The sequence below is a fragment of the Periplaneta americana genome, chromosome 1 (genome assembly GCF_040183065.1).
Source record: "Periplaneta americana isolate PAMFEO1 chromosome 1, P.americana_PAMFEO1_priV1, whole genome shotgun sequence".
In the NCBI taxonomy this organism is placed as follows: Eukaryota; Metazoa; Arthropoda; class Insecta; order Blattodea; family Blattidae; genus Periplaneta; species Periplaneta americana.
The window spans coordinates 90,653,244-90,669,846 of NC_091117.1; the positions used below are offsets into that span (position 1 = coordinate 90,653,244).

General features: G+C 33.7%; 1 protein-coding gene across 3 annotated transcripts in view; it reads right to left on the bottom strand.

Moving 5' to 3' along the window:
• LOC138698133 (protein HGH1 homolog) overlaps positions 1 to 16,603 on the bottom strand; it is a 108,640-nt gene that overhangs the window by 36,234 nt on the left and 55,803 nt on the right. The window contains exon 8 of one of the 3 annotated variants that reach the window (XM_069823888.1): positions 597 to 929. The exons of the other annotated variants lie outside the window; for them this stretch is intronic. The gene's annotated coding sequence lies outside the window, so the exon portion shown is untranslated. Of the gene's footprint in view, positions 1 to 596; positions 930 to 16,603 lie in introns of those variants that run through there. 3 annotated transcript variants of the gene reach the window in all.

The window sequence follows — 16,603 nt, forward strand, 5'->3', positions numbered from 1 at the left end:
AAACATGACAACTTAGATTTAAGTGACATTGATGTAACAGACATTATAGTGAAATTGGTTGTACTGCAAGAGCAACTGGTTTTTTTTTAACTTTTCATTTAATTTTTTGAAGTACAATATGGATAAGTTTATTCAGTCATGTATATTTTAGTGTTTCACTTGTGAGTTGATGAAGAATGAGTAGTAAATTTAGTTTTGTTTAAAAAAATCGTAGGCTTATATATTTCAAGATAATTTTTGTTTGCAGTTACGAAGCAAGAACTGAAAGTTGATTTAACTATTTTGTTACATTTTGTAGCTGCCTACAGCCTATTTAAGTAATTAAATATTATTCTTTTGGTAAATTTAGTGCATTATCATTAGTCCAAGGTCTGTCCACAACTGCCCCATGAAAAAATGCTCACTGTCCACATCTACCACAGGATGGGGCACATGTGGACAGTGTACAGTAGGAAATACAAAAATTAAATGACCTTATTGCAAGTACTCAATTCATAAATAAGTTTGTATGGGATTATCCAAACACTTCATATTAACTGTTCCTTGATAATTTAGTAATATATATATATATGCACAGAAAAAATACAAAAAAGTAAATGTAAAAAGTGTCCACATATGCCCCCTTCTCTCCTACTCGTGGGACCAGAATGGAGACCAAGTACTTAAAACAAACAAATAATGATAACAAAACAGACAGGGACTCTCCAGTTGAAAGAATTCAGTTTGGGAAAGGAGATGAGGGAGCCGACAGTTCTGGCATATCTCAGCAAAACACGCAAAAAAAAAAAAAAGGCATCAGGCCTAAACCTTGGGATTAAAGGGCCCTGGGAGCAATGTAAAAAAAGGTGAGAAAGGAACTTCTTACCAGCACGAATCCTGAAGAGATGGTTGGTGGGTCAGATCCTATGCCAGACACTCTTCTTCTCAATCTTCAAAAGACATCAGGCATAACCATTTTATTATTCACGTAAGTTACATTTCATAAGTTTTATATTCAAATATTGTAGGTATTTTATTAATATGTTTATTTGATGGAAATCTCTCCATATACACAACTACATTCAAGGATGGAAATGGTCGAAACAGATGGAGATGGATGGTCAAGAACACAAGAGAGTGCAGATGCGATTAAACACCTAGAAACAGCAGATTCCATTAATGCCACAGGCATGAGGCCAAGATCCTTAACAGGGGTGACAAAGAAGATAATGAATGGAGAGAATGACGTCAGGAAAAGAGTGGGGAATAGCGACTTCAAGACTTGGAGGAAAGCACTGATGACGTCATCCCAAGGCCAAGCAAGAGGAGAGGGAAATGAAGACTGTCAGCTGGTGAAGAGAAGGCCAGGAATGAAGATAAAGGGAAAAGAAGAGATAGGTCGAATAATACTGACACTGAGAAACAAGCAGAGTGTGTGAAGCAAATATGTAACAGTAAAAAAAACCCAACCTACAATTTAAGAAAATCGTGTGTAAGTGGAGAAAAAGTGGCAAAGGATACTGAAAAGGATAAATAAAAAAGAGTGAGAAGATCGTAGTGTTACAAAGGTTGTGAAATGTATAAATATAGTGTAAGGGTAATAATTAAATAATGAAGTGATGTAAGAAGTAAAATGAGCTAGGCGTAGCAAGTAATCATGATACATGCCATTGGCAATTGGAAGGCAATTAGATTTCGACAGCAGAGTTCGCGCCAAGAAAGACTGACAGCATTAGCAATGTTTTCAAATGAGAGTAAAATGGTGTGTTTGATTCCTAACTTCAACCAGCGAGTTATCGAAGTATTTGTTCGAACTAAGGATCGAAGAATGGACTTCATCTATAAATAGAAAGGTTAGTGTATAATGCATTTTTTATATTTACATTTTGCTATTGAAATTTTCAGCAATTATTCAGTATGGCAAACTGATGTTCGTGTAGTGAGGAACCTATGGGTTCAATTAATCCAATATTAGTGTTTTAAGTTGTGCCCCGCCAAATAATTTGGTCACGAGCGGCCACTGTTAAAACAGCTGTTGTGTAGTGAGAGGTCATTGTGGCAATGTTGCATCTGTCATTACCAACATTACGCAAGGCTGTCAGGTGCAAGGTTGCAATAGCCCGGGTATAGTTAGAAAACATTTAAATGCCTTTATTCTATCCGAATTTTGTCCCAGAGATCTGACAGCAATAAACAACTTTTCATCGCATTTGTAATATATATGAGACAGGAGTCTCAACTGCGCCTAAAAATCACTGAAGATATTTACTAAGATATACTGTTTTCGCTGTAAGAAAAATCCTAATGTAAACACAAGCACGTGGCTGTCATACCTGTGATTGGCTCACAGTCAAAACACTCACACGACGCAGGAAAACATAGTCCGTATTTGGAAACTATCATCTTGTATTATTTGAAAATAAAAAATTGAATTCTAGTTGTTAAATACAATGAAACATATAACTTCACTCATATGTAAAACGATATGTAAAAGAAAAGCTACTTTTATATTTTGTTATGTACTATGAATGCGGATGAATACCAACAGTAATACCAAAGTAGTCTGTTCTTGTAACAAGCTGGCGTCACTTGAGCACGTAGTTGTTCACATAAGCACGTGGTACTGAAGTATCGCTTCTGCATCCTCTGTGTGTTTGGTTATTAAACATAAGAGTAGAAACCCTATCAAAAGCGGAGAAAAACAAAGTCTTAAATGTATATAATAAGTTATGTGAGTTTTAATTAGAGTAATTATAAAGTAAATGTTTCTTAAGCAAATGAATGCATAGTAATGAGGTTAGGCCTACTTGACGAGTAACAGGAAATATTTAACATGAAACAGAATGTACAACATTAGGCGTGAACGTGTACTGAGAATCTATGGCGCCAAACAGCGGCCAATGAAGCCTCACTTCAGTCACGTGCTATTGTTTATATTAGGATTTTTCTTACAGCAAAAAGATTATAGAAAAGAAATGGTCCGCAAAAATAAAGCCTGAAGAGGGAGGACAGATTATCTCAATCCAACAGGCATCTACATCTGTATATATTGCAGAAAACACATGTGACCAGAACTTCTTAAAAATGCTACTGTGGACACCTTACTTCTGGTTTCCGAGTCTGGTTACATGAATTCAGAACTATTCTAAGACTGGCAGAAACACTTCTCTAAACATGGGAAACTGTCTCCAGATGATCCAGTTCTCCTCATCATTGATAAACATGCTTCACATGGCTCCCCTTCTGTTGTTGACTTCTATAGAAATAGCAACATAGTTCTCTTGTCATTACCACCACACTCCAGTCACATGGCGCAGCCATTAGGCAGAGTGATTTTTGTTCCTTTTAAGAAAATATAAGCTGAAGAAGTTGAGAAATGATTGTGCACCCATTCTGTACGCTCTGTTACTCAAATTCAAATATCTGGCCTGTTCAAGATTGCATTCAATAGAACTGCCACAACTGAAAAGTCAGAACATAACATGCCTTCTCTGCTACAGGAATTTATCCTTTTAGTCCTGATATGTTCCCAGACAAAGATTTCCTACCAGCCAAAATCACTCAGAAAAATATCTGTATAAGTCCACATCGAGGAAGAAAATGAGGGGAACATGGAAGAGTGGCAACTGACGTAGCTCAGTCAGCTGAGGCGCTTGCCTGCCAATTTGAAGTTTCGCTCGGGCGTCGGTTTGATTCCCGCTCGGGCAGATTACCTGGTTGGGGTTTTTTCAAGGTTTTCCCCAATATAAGACGAATGTCGCGTAATCTATGGCGAATCCTCGGCCTCATTTCGCCAAATACCATCTCACCAACACCAATACCATCGATGCTAAATAACCTAATAGTTGATACAGTGTCATTAAATAACTAATGAAAAATGTAGGTAGAGAACAAAGTGACAAATTCTCTGATAGAGTCAATAAAAATAAGATCACTGATACCCTCCTCTTCCAAAATCGCAAAATGAAAATAAATCAAACAGGAAGAGTATGAAATCTGAAATCCTAACAGGATCACTATATAGAAATACACTCCTCGAGAAAGAAAATAAAAATAAAAACAAGCATCAAGCAAAAACTTAACTTCAAGAATTCTGGAACTGCAATGGATAAGCCATCAACTTTGACAGGCATCGTGTATGCAGATGATAATGAACTCATTACCTGCCTGGGCTATGGTGAAGGATATGACAATGAATGGGTTCAATATAATGGGTGTAGTGAATGGTGGCACATAGAGAGAAAATAGTGATCACAAGACCAGTAAAGGTAATAAGTCAGAAGTTAAAACAGAAGGGTGCAGAAAGAAATTTAAGATGATGCTATAGAAAATACGAAATATGACACTAGGAATGAACAAATTTCGAATGAGTCAGCGACACAAAACACTGAGGATCAATTTATAAAACGAGGTCTAGACCATAGTCATGACTTTAAACCGCATTCAGACTTATAAAACGAGGTCTCATTCACTTCTTTTGAACCATGGCTCGAAACTATGGTCTCTAGCAGAGAACACTCTTGGGTAGGTTTAAAACCATGGCTTCATGTATACAAGATGGAGGTAATAGATCAGCTGAATGATTATCAATGGCAAATTTATTTCCTGAAAGCATTAAATGCCCGGATTGGAGTTGGAAGACAGAAATAATCCTTTAAAAGTATATGATGATGATGATTTCAGGCGAACATTTCGATTGTTGAAGGAATCAACGCAAAATTCAGCAAGAATGTTAAATAACAATCTACAGTTGCCAGTTTCTTCTCAGCCAGTGACCCAACAATTCCTTTTTCTTTTCCTGATCAGTTTCAGCATCATTATTTCTTCACCTACTCTTTCCAATACAGCTTCATTTCTTATTCTGTCTGTCCATTTCACACACTACACTCTTCTCCATATCCATATTTCAAATGCTTCTAGTCGTTCCTCTTCACTTCGTCATAGTGTCCATGTTTGAACACCATACAATGCCACACTCCACACAAAGCACTTCACTAGGCTCTTCCTTAGTTCTTTTTATTATGATTGGAAAAAGTAATCAATAAGAGGCAAACTGAATTTGAAGTCATTCTGTACTGTGACAACTGTCCAGGGCAGACAAAGAAGAGATGCACGTTTAGCATGCTGTATGCTATTGTATAACACTTTCACATATTAAGAATATCCAGTTAAAATTTCTCCTTCCTGGGCACACATACAGGGCAGCAGATGCTGCTCGTGGTACCATTATCATTTTCATAAAAAGAAGAACAGTGTGGGCACCATCGTAATGGCATTAATCATACCACTTTCCCAAGCCAATCCAATCCTATCACTTTCCCAAGCCAATCCAATCCTAATCCATTTGAAGTAAAGAAATTGGAATTTTCTGACTTTGAAGAATGACCAGCAATACAAAATAATGTTTGTTTTCAAAACCCAAACACGATGTTTCAGGAAGAAAAATTCAATTGTCATCACTTTCTGGTCTGAATTTTGAGAGACCTAACGACAATGTTGAAATCTGGTATAGATTTCAGAAAAAGGAAGCCATTAGATCAGAAAATACAGTGAGATCAAGAAGTCCTTCTGCAGTTTGGGTTTCAAAAAAGCGGTCACTGACACCCTATAAATGTTGTCAGCTATGCACTTGTCTCCATGATGGTCAAGGACAAGTGAAAGTTGTCTCGTTCTTGAGGATGCGTAAGGGAGAATAAGTGATCAGTGCAAAACTTGAGTGCAGTTGCCTCGTTGTACATAAGTGCATTTGCAATTAGCAGTAATGTTTTCTGTAGAAGAACGAGTGTATTTGGTCGAATATGTTTTTGAGAGGGTGGTAATTATATACAAAAAGTGAAAGAAATGTTTGTTCAAAAATTTCCGAACTCTAGGTTACCAAATAGAGATAGACTACTGTTCGCGACCTAATAAATAAATTCTGAGAAACAGGATCAGTAAGGTCGGGTAGGCCAGATTACTTTCTTTGGGGTTCTGCAAAATCATATGTATATAAGGACAAACCCCAATCCATAGACAATTTAAAAGTGGTGATTAAAAATTACAAAATTAAGTTTCTCTACAATAAAAAAAACAACACTAAATCAGAAGCTATATGATCTGCATCTCGCATTAGCTAGTTCTATAGGCCCACTTTGGTATGAATTTCACCATCAGATTAATGAACAAATCGACAAGATTATGAAAACCAAGTATGAAACCTTGCAAAAGAAATTAAATGCATTAACAACTAAGAATCAGTCCTCAAATATGAATAGTTTCTCTACAACAAACAGAAAAACACATAATAGAATTGTTAACCTTGCAAACTTACAACTTACAGATAATGAATCTGACATTTTGTCTAATGGTCACAAATTTAATTTTCCATATGTTAACAAAAAAAAAGTTATAGAAAATCTAGCTATTGAAACCCAGTATGTTATCTCCCAATGCAAACACGAAAACAAAAATTTCTTGAGCTACAGTTCAGCTAAAATAATTAATAAATATATACAAGATCCTACAACGATTGAACAATAATTTGAACAGGCTAAAACTACTCAAAAACAATTAAATCAACTTCACAAAAAGCTACAAGATAATGACATTGTACATGTTAAAGCTGATAAAAATGATGCTATTGTGCTCATGAAAAAAGAAGATTACATAGAAAAAACCAACGACTTCTTTGTAAATAACCACATTACTAGACAGTCTAATCTGAGTAAGGATAATAAACATATTATGCGTTGGTACAATGATGAATTAAATAGTATGAAAGAATATGTTTCTTATCTTCATTCTTGTCTTTTATGGTCGATAAAGTATAATGGTAATATTGAAGAAGCAAGGACAAATTATAATGTTGCAAGATCTGAGTACAAGTTAACTCCTAAAGCAGACCAAACTCGCTTCTAATGCATCCTATATATCCAATGCCAGTAATAAAAATAAGGCAGCTTGGGCTGTTATTAATAACAATGTATGTTCTAGTAATCATAGGATTACTCCGAATATTAATCCCAATACTTTTAATAAGTTCTTTATAAACTCTGTAATTGAACCTTATGATAGTGTGCATCTGTGTAAGGATAACGCTATGGCATTTTAAAATAATTTTCAGGTTTTTGTAGGCAGTTTTAATTGGAATTTGCTACATTATGATGATGTGTTAAATATTGTCTGTGGTATGAAAAATAGTAAAATTAGAGATATTTATGATATAATTACTGGCACGATCAAGCAAATTATTCTGTATATTTTGGTACCCCTCACACATTGCATTAAGCAATGCTTTTCAACTGGTGTTTTTTGTTGTACGTATGTTAAAGTTTGCCAAAGTAATTCCTGTATTTAAAAAGGGTGACAGAGCTAAGGCTGAAAACTACAGATCCATTTCATTAGTTCCTATTTTTTCCAGAATTATTGAAACAGCTATATGTTTATAATTGTTTGAATATTTTGAATCTAACCATTTGTTCAGTTGTTCTCAGTATGGTTTTAGGAAGGGTGTAACTACTATTGATGCTGTTGATAAGTTAATATGTTCAATCACTTCAGGTTTTGATAAACACTGTAATACCTTTGCCTTCTTGTGCGACTTATCAAAAGCATCTGATACTGTTTCTCATAAAATCTTACTTTCTAAACTTAAATATTATGGTATTAATGGAATTAATTTGGACCTGACAATAAATTATTTGTCTGATCGTAGTCAGTATGTCTTCTTGAATGGTTCTTATTCTAATTCTGAGCCTGTTTCTATTGGGGTCCCTCGAGGGTCTGTTTTGGGACCCCTACTATTTTTAATTATGATAAATGATTTGCCTAAAAATATTTATAGTAACTCATTGTATTTGCTGATGATACCACTTTGTATCATACTAATGATGACATAATTGATATAAAGTTTGTTATGAACAATTCCTTTAACAAAGCAGCTGCCTGGTTTGAGGCTAATGGATTTTGTTTAAATCAGACTAAGACACAACATGTGTTCTTTACATTAAGTGATTCCACAATTTACAACTCTCAGCCATCTGCTAAACTTTTAGGAATTGTACTGGATCCCAAATTATCTTGGGCCCCACATATTGATTATGTTTGTATTGACTCTCAAGAGTTATTTATTTATTAAGCAAATTGAAATCACTGGTGCCTAAAACATATGTAAGAAGTGCTTATTTTGCCTTCTTCAATAGTATAATAACCTATGGTATTTCTGTATGGGAAAATAGTTCTAGTGTATCTAATGTTCTCCTTCTACAAAAAAAAAAAAAAAAAAAAAAAAACCTTACATATTTTAACTGGTTCTGCTTATGATGCGCACTGTAAGCCATTATTCATAAATGAGGCTATTCTGACTGTTATTAATCTTTACATCTTCACCTCTTTGCTGAAGGTAAAGACAAATTTAGCAAATTATTATCACAAATCTGATAATTATAGTACAAGATACAATTTTCACTTGACTGAATCTAATGTTAGACTGGAAACAACTTAAAAACAATTAATGTCCATGGCAGTATCTATGTTTAATAGATTACATAAGTCTGCACACACTGTTAACTATAACACATTTAAGAATGTTTTAAAACGCTGGATGATTAATCATCCCTTTTATAGTATTAGTGAATACTTTGAGTCCTCTGTTAATAACTTAAGTTTTTAATATAATCTTATTCACTCTGTTTTGTTTATATTATGACTATGTCCATAGTATTTGTATAATACTCATGAATTTAATAAAATCTAATTTAATCTAATATAATCTACAGTTAAAATCTGATCCCACTAATTCCTTTCAAAAACAAATAAAAAATGCGATAAAAAATTCTCCCGATCTCATTCAGTCCAGTACCTCTAACAAATTCTTACAAATAAACCTTAAGGCACCTATTCTTAGAGCCCTTCCTAAAACTCACAAACAACTGATATCTATGAGACCAATAGTTAACAGCCGTATTGCACCTAACAGGAAACTTAGTAAGTTCTTACACAATTTTTTAGAATAACATATCCCCTTTGAAAACACCTTTAACATAAAAAAATACAACACATTTGGCGAAAACAATAAAGAAACTAAAACCATCAAACAGCACAAAAATGCTTTCACTTGACATTTCCAATTTATACATTAATGTTCCTATCACTGAAACTTTGAATAGAGCAAGAATAAAATTTGCTGATAACCAACTGGACCCGAAATTAATAAATCAAACAATTCTTTTACTTAGTACATCCCTAAAGCAAAATTTTTTTGTGTTTAATAACAAACTATACCAACAACCCCAAGGATTGGCAATGGGGGACCCCATTTCAGGTTTTCTAGCCGAAATCTTCTTACAAGATTTAGAAAAACAGTACACACAAAACCTCCTCAATAAGTATAACATCTCCACTTATCTCCGGTATGTCGACAATACACTTCTCATTTATGAAGATAACAATAACAGTGTCAATAACATTACTATCTCTTTCAATGAATTGCATCCTCCTAAAGTTCACTTCTGAGCCAGCACTCAATCAACCAATAAACTTTTTGGACCTCAAAATCTTCATAAAAAATTCCTGTTTTAATTTTGATATATGAGTCATTCCACGTCAAATCGCACAAATATAACCTCGAATTGACTTTCATGTTTCTGATTTAGATAAACAAATTTTACACATTCCACAGATTGAAAAAATAAAAATACAGTACGTGTTTTATTTATTGTTGTCTATATCGATTAATTATTGTACTAGATATGTGTTATCAAAGATTCTGAAATAGTTTGTGCATCATTATTGTTAAACGTGATTATCTCCACTAATAATCATCACAGAGATTTGCTCTTTGTCTCAATTTGAAGGTGACAGTACATACTTTGTTCTTCACATAATAATATAAAAATATATGTTTGTTAACTTTGTTTTAAAAACATTTAAACAGATAAAAATATGTTTTAATGGCAGCGGCTTACTTTAAAATTACAGAAAAAAATCCTTAAATACCTTGAAATTATTTTAACCTCCCTTAAAAAAATCAGAATGCTACTCTGAGCCGTTGAAGAATAATTAAATGATTCACCAAGCTGTGCGTATTGAGTTCACAGGCTGCATAAATACTGTTGCAAGATTGTAAGAATGATAACTACAATTTGCACAACAGTGCACTTTTAAAACTAGTCACCTACAACCAATTCTATTTAATGTCCACCACTTTACTCTTGCTTTGAAGTGAAGAGTTTTTTATTATGGCCTGAGATTTTGTCAGTGGAACAAAAAAATGAAGTTGTAAGATACCTCATACCACTTTTGCTTGTTGGTACCTTGAGTAGAAAATATGGCTATGCTATCTGTATTCACTAATGGTAAAAATTTAAAAGGAATATTATATTAATAATTCAAACAAGCATTGATTTAACATTTTCATGATGAACATAGACACAAACTGAGTGTGTGCCACTTGTTCCAGGGAGTACACATTCCTTTGGTCAGAATTTGAAAATTTCTGAAAACCCTATTTTGATATACGGATATTGCTCTTTGAAACACTGGTAACTTTTCTATGGATTACATAGGATTAATCTTTTCTGTTTGTGAACTCTCTTTCCATCTTCTTTAACTGAAACACAATTATTTTTGTCAGCCATAACCCTCCTCACATCATCAGAATTATAAAACTGAACAACCTTCTCTACTAAAAATGTTCCCAAACTTTTTCCAGATTTAGGATTAGGAGTAGCCAAAATCCTCTTTTCTGCTCCTACTTGTTTAGAAATTCGTATCATGTGAGTGGTGATATTAAAATGCTGTTGAATTTTACTGTAGGACCAACTTAAAAAAATTGTTAATATTTGTATTTTGAGATTTCTGTCGTCTGTTTCATGGAAGAAGTCTATCAGTTTCTGTATTATATCGAAATTATTTGAATTTTCAGCTGAAGTTGTCTCTTTTGTGATATGAAATATTTTATGTTTAAGAGTATCTGTAACTTTCTGCATTTTTTGTTTTGGATAATTTTTTTAGATAATTTTGTCTTCTTTTTTGGCTATTCTCAATCATTACTAAGCTCTCACACATCTTCAATATATTATTTTTAAAGTTATTTCTTATTCGAAAGCAATCTGAAATCAGCGTAGTTCTATGTAAAATATAATACATCATAGTTATTTTTTTGCATTTTTAAAGTAAGCTGTTATAAAAAAAAATAACTGTTTAAAAAGTGATCCTCTAAAACAACCCCATCAATAAATCAATTAATATAATATTCCATTTGTTCCCATTTCAGATAACACCAACACTCAACGTCTATGATGCATAGAATCTTAACAATGAGCATTTTCATACTGTGTTGCGCATGAATTTGTCATATACTTAAAAGAGTATAAATAGTAAAATATTAAAGTATGATCCGAGAAAAAATTACAGACCCCTTATTTTGATCTGTGGAACATATTTTAGAAGATTTAAGCAAATACTAAATAGTCACGTTTCGTATACAGGTGTTTGATTTGACGTGGAACGACTCACATGCACACAACACAACACGATACCTACTCCGAAAGACATAGGAATTGGACACTTTAAATAACAAAGGTGGTAAGTACCAAAATTGAAAATAATGAGATATTATATTAGACTGGTGCTATGTACCAAGCTTTATCATCTATGAAAAGTGCTATGTTCCAAGGTCTCTGCAAGTAGTTTAAAACTGTCACAAGATGGCACGAATGTGAACTCCCGAAGATGTTTCACAAGAAAGGTGTCGCCTGACTGTATACGTTAGCTGTGCAGCTTGTGACTGTTTTTATTGTTTAAAACAAATTATTTCGGGTGATTGTTAAACAATGTGGTAAGTAGGATGTTATATTGTAATGTACTGCTATATAATACAAATGTGTGTAATATTTTCAAGAACAATCTTAGCAACTCTCTTATCTTACTGCCTTGGTGATTTTTTGCAGGTTATAGCTGATAATACGCAAGTTCTGTGCAGCTTATGGCTGTTGTTCTTAGTTGTTTGAACCAACAAAATATAATTTGAGTGATTAGTGTAATTTTTGGTAAGTATAATGTTATGTAACATGCTACTATATAACAGAAAAGTATAGAATGTTTTCAAAACCAATATTGGCTGCCCTCTTATACTGCCTTGACGATCATTTTAGGTTATGGATGATAATACACCAGTGAATAACAAGCACCGCAAGAAAGGCAGTGGTTCATAAAAAAAAAAGTGAACAAAAAAAAACTGAAGACCAAGGGCTTATTGTATAGAACTGGAAAACATGTTGAAATTCCTCCAAAGAAAGCTCCTACATCAGAGATTAGAATTTTATATATGCTTAACTTGTTATTATGTATATTATTACAGTATTCTAACGATGTATGTTATTAGTTTGTTTAAAATTCTTGATGCTTCAAAATAAAATTAATTTTTAAGAAGTGATTTAAGTTAAATAAATGATTATGAACGTTACTTTAGTTTCATTATATTTGTAATAAACATTTGCATTTTCATATCTGACTAGGTGACGTGCAAGTGCAAGTACAAATGCAAAGAGCTTAGACCTGACCAAAAGTGTGTGCTATTTACAAAGTTCTATGACCAGGATCATTCTATAGAAGGGACATTTTTGTTGGGCCTTATTCATGTTGGGCCAGTAATTCGTCACTGGCATGGAACATGAGGATCCTGCTTCAAGTCGTCACCAAGGATCAGTTTTCTACTCCCTCCCAAATGGCACAGGTGACATGTTACGTGTTTGCAAATGCACATTCATGGATGTATTTGTGCTTGGTCGGAAACGACTTCATGTCATAATTAAAAAAAAAAAGAAATTTGGTGAAACCACATTCAAGGATATGCGTACCCAACATGCAGAAAATAAGTAAAGGAACATATAAACTCATTTCCCCGTGAAGTCAGTCATTATACCACAGTTAGATCCAATAAGGAGTATTTGAGTCCAGATTTAAATATAAGCAGGCTTCATTCGCATTTTAAGAAAATAGTTCCTGAGACAAGAGTTACCTACATGTTTCATCGCAGAATATTCTTGAAACAATTTCCACACCTCTCTTTTCAGAGACCCAGGAAAGACACATGTAAGATATGTGATGCTTGAATATTGAAACCAAAAGAGGAACTTCAGACTCTAGGATTGCAAAGATGAGATTAGAGTTACATCATCGGAAAGCACAGAAAGCACAGGACCTTCTGAAGGCTGATACCAGTGCATCTCAGCTTCCCAACTGCAGAACGTGCTGCATTTCAATGTATTTGCAGCAAGTGATGTTTGTACCAACTTTGACACACTCCGAGATATTTTATCGACGTCAGCTGTCATGCTACAACTTTGGCATCTCCGTTGGTGATATCCTTCAATCGTACATGTGTATGTGGGAGGAGCATATAGGAGGCAGGGGAGGAAATGAAATTGCATCTTGCCTCTTGAAGGTATTGAATATGGGAATCACTGAGAAGAAAAGACTGATAATATGGAGTGACAAGTGTGCTGGGCAAAATAAGAATCGCGTGACGGTATTTATGTGTCTATTCTTGGTGGCAGTTGGATTGTTTGAATACATAGAGCAGCGGTTTCTTGTGAGTGGGCACAGTTTCCTCCCATGCGATTCAGATTTTGCATTGATAGAGAGAAGGAAAAAAGTTACAAAAGCGTATATCCCCAGCGAACTTCAACAAATAGTGCAAGAAGCTAAGATGGTGAAGCCATTCCAAGTTGTTTCCATGCAAAGTATGGATTTCCTCAACATTCAAACTGTGGCGGACAACATAATTTGTACCAAGGCGCTTAATATTTCCAAAGAAGTATGCATAAGTATTGATTGTAGCGATTTAAATTCAATCACTGTTAAAGAAACTCACAGTGATATGGATATTGGAAAAAAGGACAAAGTTTTGAAGAAAGGGAAGAGCATGAAAGACATAACTTCAGCTCTCTTTGAGGCTATTCTCCAGAGCCCTCAATTTCGGAAGAGTAATTAAAAGATTTGAGAGCTATGATTCAATATCTACCTAAGCAAGAACATCCAGATTTCTACAGGAATCTTTATAGTAAATAACAAATGCAACAGGTACAAAGACGAGGCACATAGCACTATTAATATTAGAATGGTACATATCACTTTTCATAATTTTATTAAGAAAATATTTTTTCAAGTTCTATTAATGAGAGGACTGTATGAATGCCAATTGTTTCCTGGTAATCTAATAAGTTTTTCATATTGAATCAGTGCTTTTTCTTCTATTGTCATTTTGATGCTGGTAATATTAGTGAGGAATCTCATAGAATCTATTGGAGTTGTTTTGATTCCACCAGTAATGAGTCTGAGAGCTTGGTTTTGAACATATTCTATGTCATTTATGAAAGGTGAAGTAATTAAAATTTCTCCGCAGTATGTCAGCACTGGCTGTATAAACATTTTGTATGTAGTGTTCAAAGTATTCCTAGAGCATCCCCATTTCTTTCCTTATAGTCTTTTTAGAAGGGAGAATCTTTTACGAGCTTTTTCAGAAATGTATTTCAAATGGTTGCTCCATGTTAACTTACTATCGAAAATAACTCCAAGATATTTGGATTCATAAGTCCTAGGAAGGTGTTGGCCATTGTATTGGATATTGAATTCTCTTTCTTTTTTAACGAGTGAAAATATTTGGTAGTTACTTTTGCTTAAATTAAGTGTCATCAAATTTGATGTATTCCATTCATGTAGTTGATTTAGAGCTTTAAGAGCAGAATTTTGAATTTTGACTCTATGTCTGTAAGATCCGGAAGTTCACAAAACTATATCATCTGCAAATAGTACTGTTTTCATGTTTGATTCCTCTAATAGGGAGGGTAAGTCATTTATATAAATATTGAATAAAGTTGTGCTGAGGACAGCGCCCTGAGATAGACCTCGATATGTTTGTCTGTAACTAGAAAGTGAGTCATTGAATTTCGTGGCAATGAATCTTTGACTAAGGAATTCTGATATCCATCTGAACATATTGCTGGAGATACCTAATTTCTGGAGTTTTAATAACAATTTATTTCTCCAAACAGTCATATGCTAACTGAAAGTCAATAAATATTGCCAAGGTATCTTCTTTCTTGTTAAAACTGTCTTTTATTTCTTGGCCGAGGCGTATGACTTGTTCATTGGTAGAGTGTAGTTGTCGAAAACCGGCTTGTCTTGGTGATAAAAGATTATGGGATTCTAAATACCAAGTTAGTCTGTTGGAGATCATGGACTCCATGGTTTTTGCTATCATGCTTAATAGTGCTATTGGTCGATAACTATTAACATCATGAGCAGGTTTCCCTTTTTTGTGAATTGGTACAATGATTGCTTTTTTCCAAGCTGCAGGAATTGAGGTGTTCCATGATAAATTGAAAATGGATAAAAGTACAGACTTGGCTTTTTCCCCCAGATGTTTAAAAAATTCGGAATGAATGTTGTCGGGGCCAGGAGATTTCTTGGTTTTTAAATTTTGTATAGCTAGAGTTAATTCTTTGGAAGTAAAATTTTGATGAAATATTTCAGGTTTTGTACTAGTAATATTGTTTTTATTATTTTTATGTAATTCTCTTTTGATAAATTTGTCAGTTTTTTTGATATTGGGATGTAATCTGTGAGAGTTTGAGTAGTGTTTATTAAATGCGTTTGCTATATCTCTACTATCTATTAGTGTTTTGTTATTATGAATAATAGGTTGGCTAGTATTTTCCTGTGTATTGGAAATATTCTTCAGAAATTTATATGTTTTAGCGCTATCGGTTCTGTAATTAATATTTTCAATAAATTTATTGAAACTGTTCTTTTTTGCTGTTATGATTGCTTTTTTAAGAATGGCAGTCTTCTTCCTCCAATCTTGAGTATCTTCTGGTGTTTTGCACACTTTATAAAGCTGTTTTTAAGCTACAGTTACACATTGATTAGAATCTGATCACAGTATCCACATGGCAGTGCGAAATCAAAATGTGGTTATGTGCACTATGGGGCACAATCAGACACCCACAATGGGGTACAATCAGACAATGTCTGCCATTAATAAGTATTGCAAAATATTGTTTAATTATTACAATAAATTGATGATAGTAATAATTGTGACAGTAAAACATATGTTATTCTAATTATAGGATGGTGAGAAATAGACAAAGGAAGACTGGCAAGGGCAGTTTTACATCAGACATGATGAAACATGCGGTAAAATTATGTATGGAGGGCATGAGTATTCACAAAGCAGCAGCATCTGCTGGAGTTTCATTTCAAACTTTGCATGGGTGAGTAGGTCTACAAACTCTAAAGCTTGAACAAGGTTTACCAAACTTATTATTTTAAAAATTTATAACAATAACTTATTTCTATTTCCACACATACGTAAAGAAACAGAAAATGAATCCAGAGGCTCAAATTTAAAAAAAATCTCTCTTTAATTTTTACAATGAAATGTCTAGCTTTTATTAGTCTGTTAATCTTTTAGTACTTTGATTTTTATTGTATTTGTAAATTTAATATTAATTGTAATTATAATTGTAATTGTATTCTCAATATTGCAGTTGTAATCCCATGGCAGAGGGGAAGAGAAGGCCTGATGGCCTTATCTCTACCAGGTTAAATAAATAAATAAAATAAATAAATTAACTAAAAT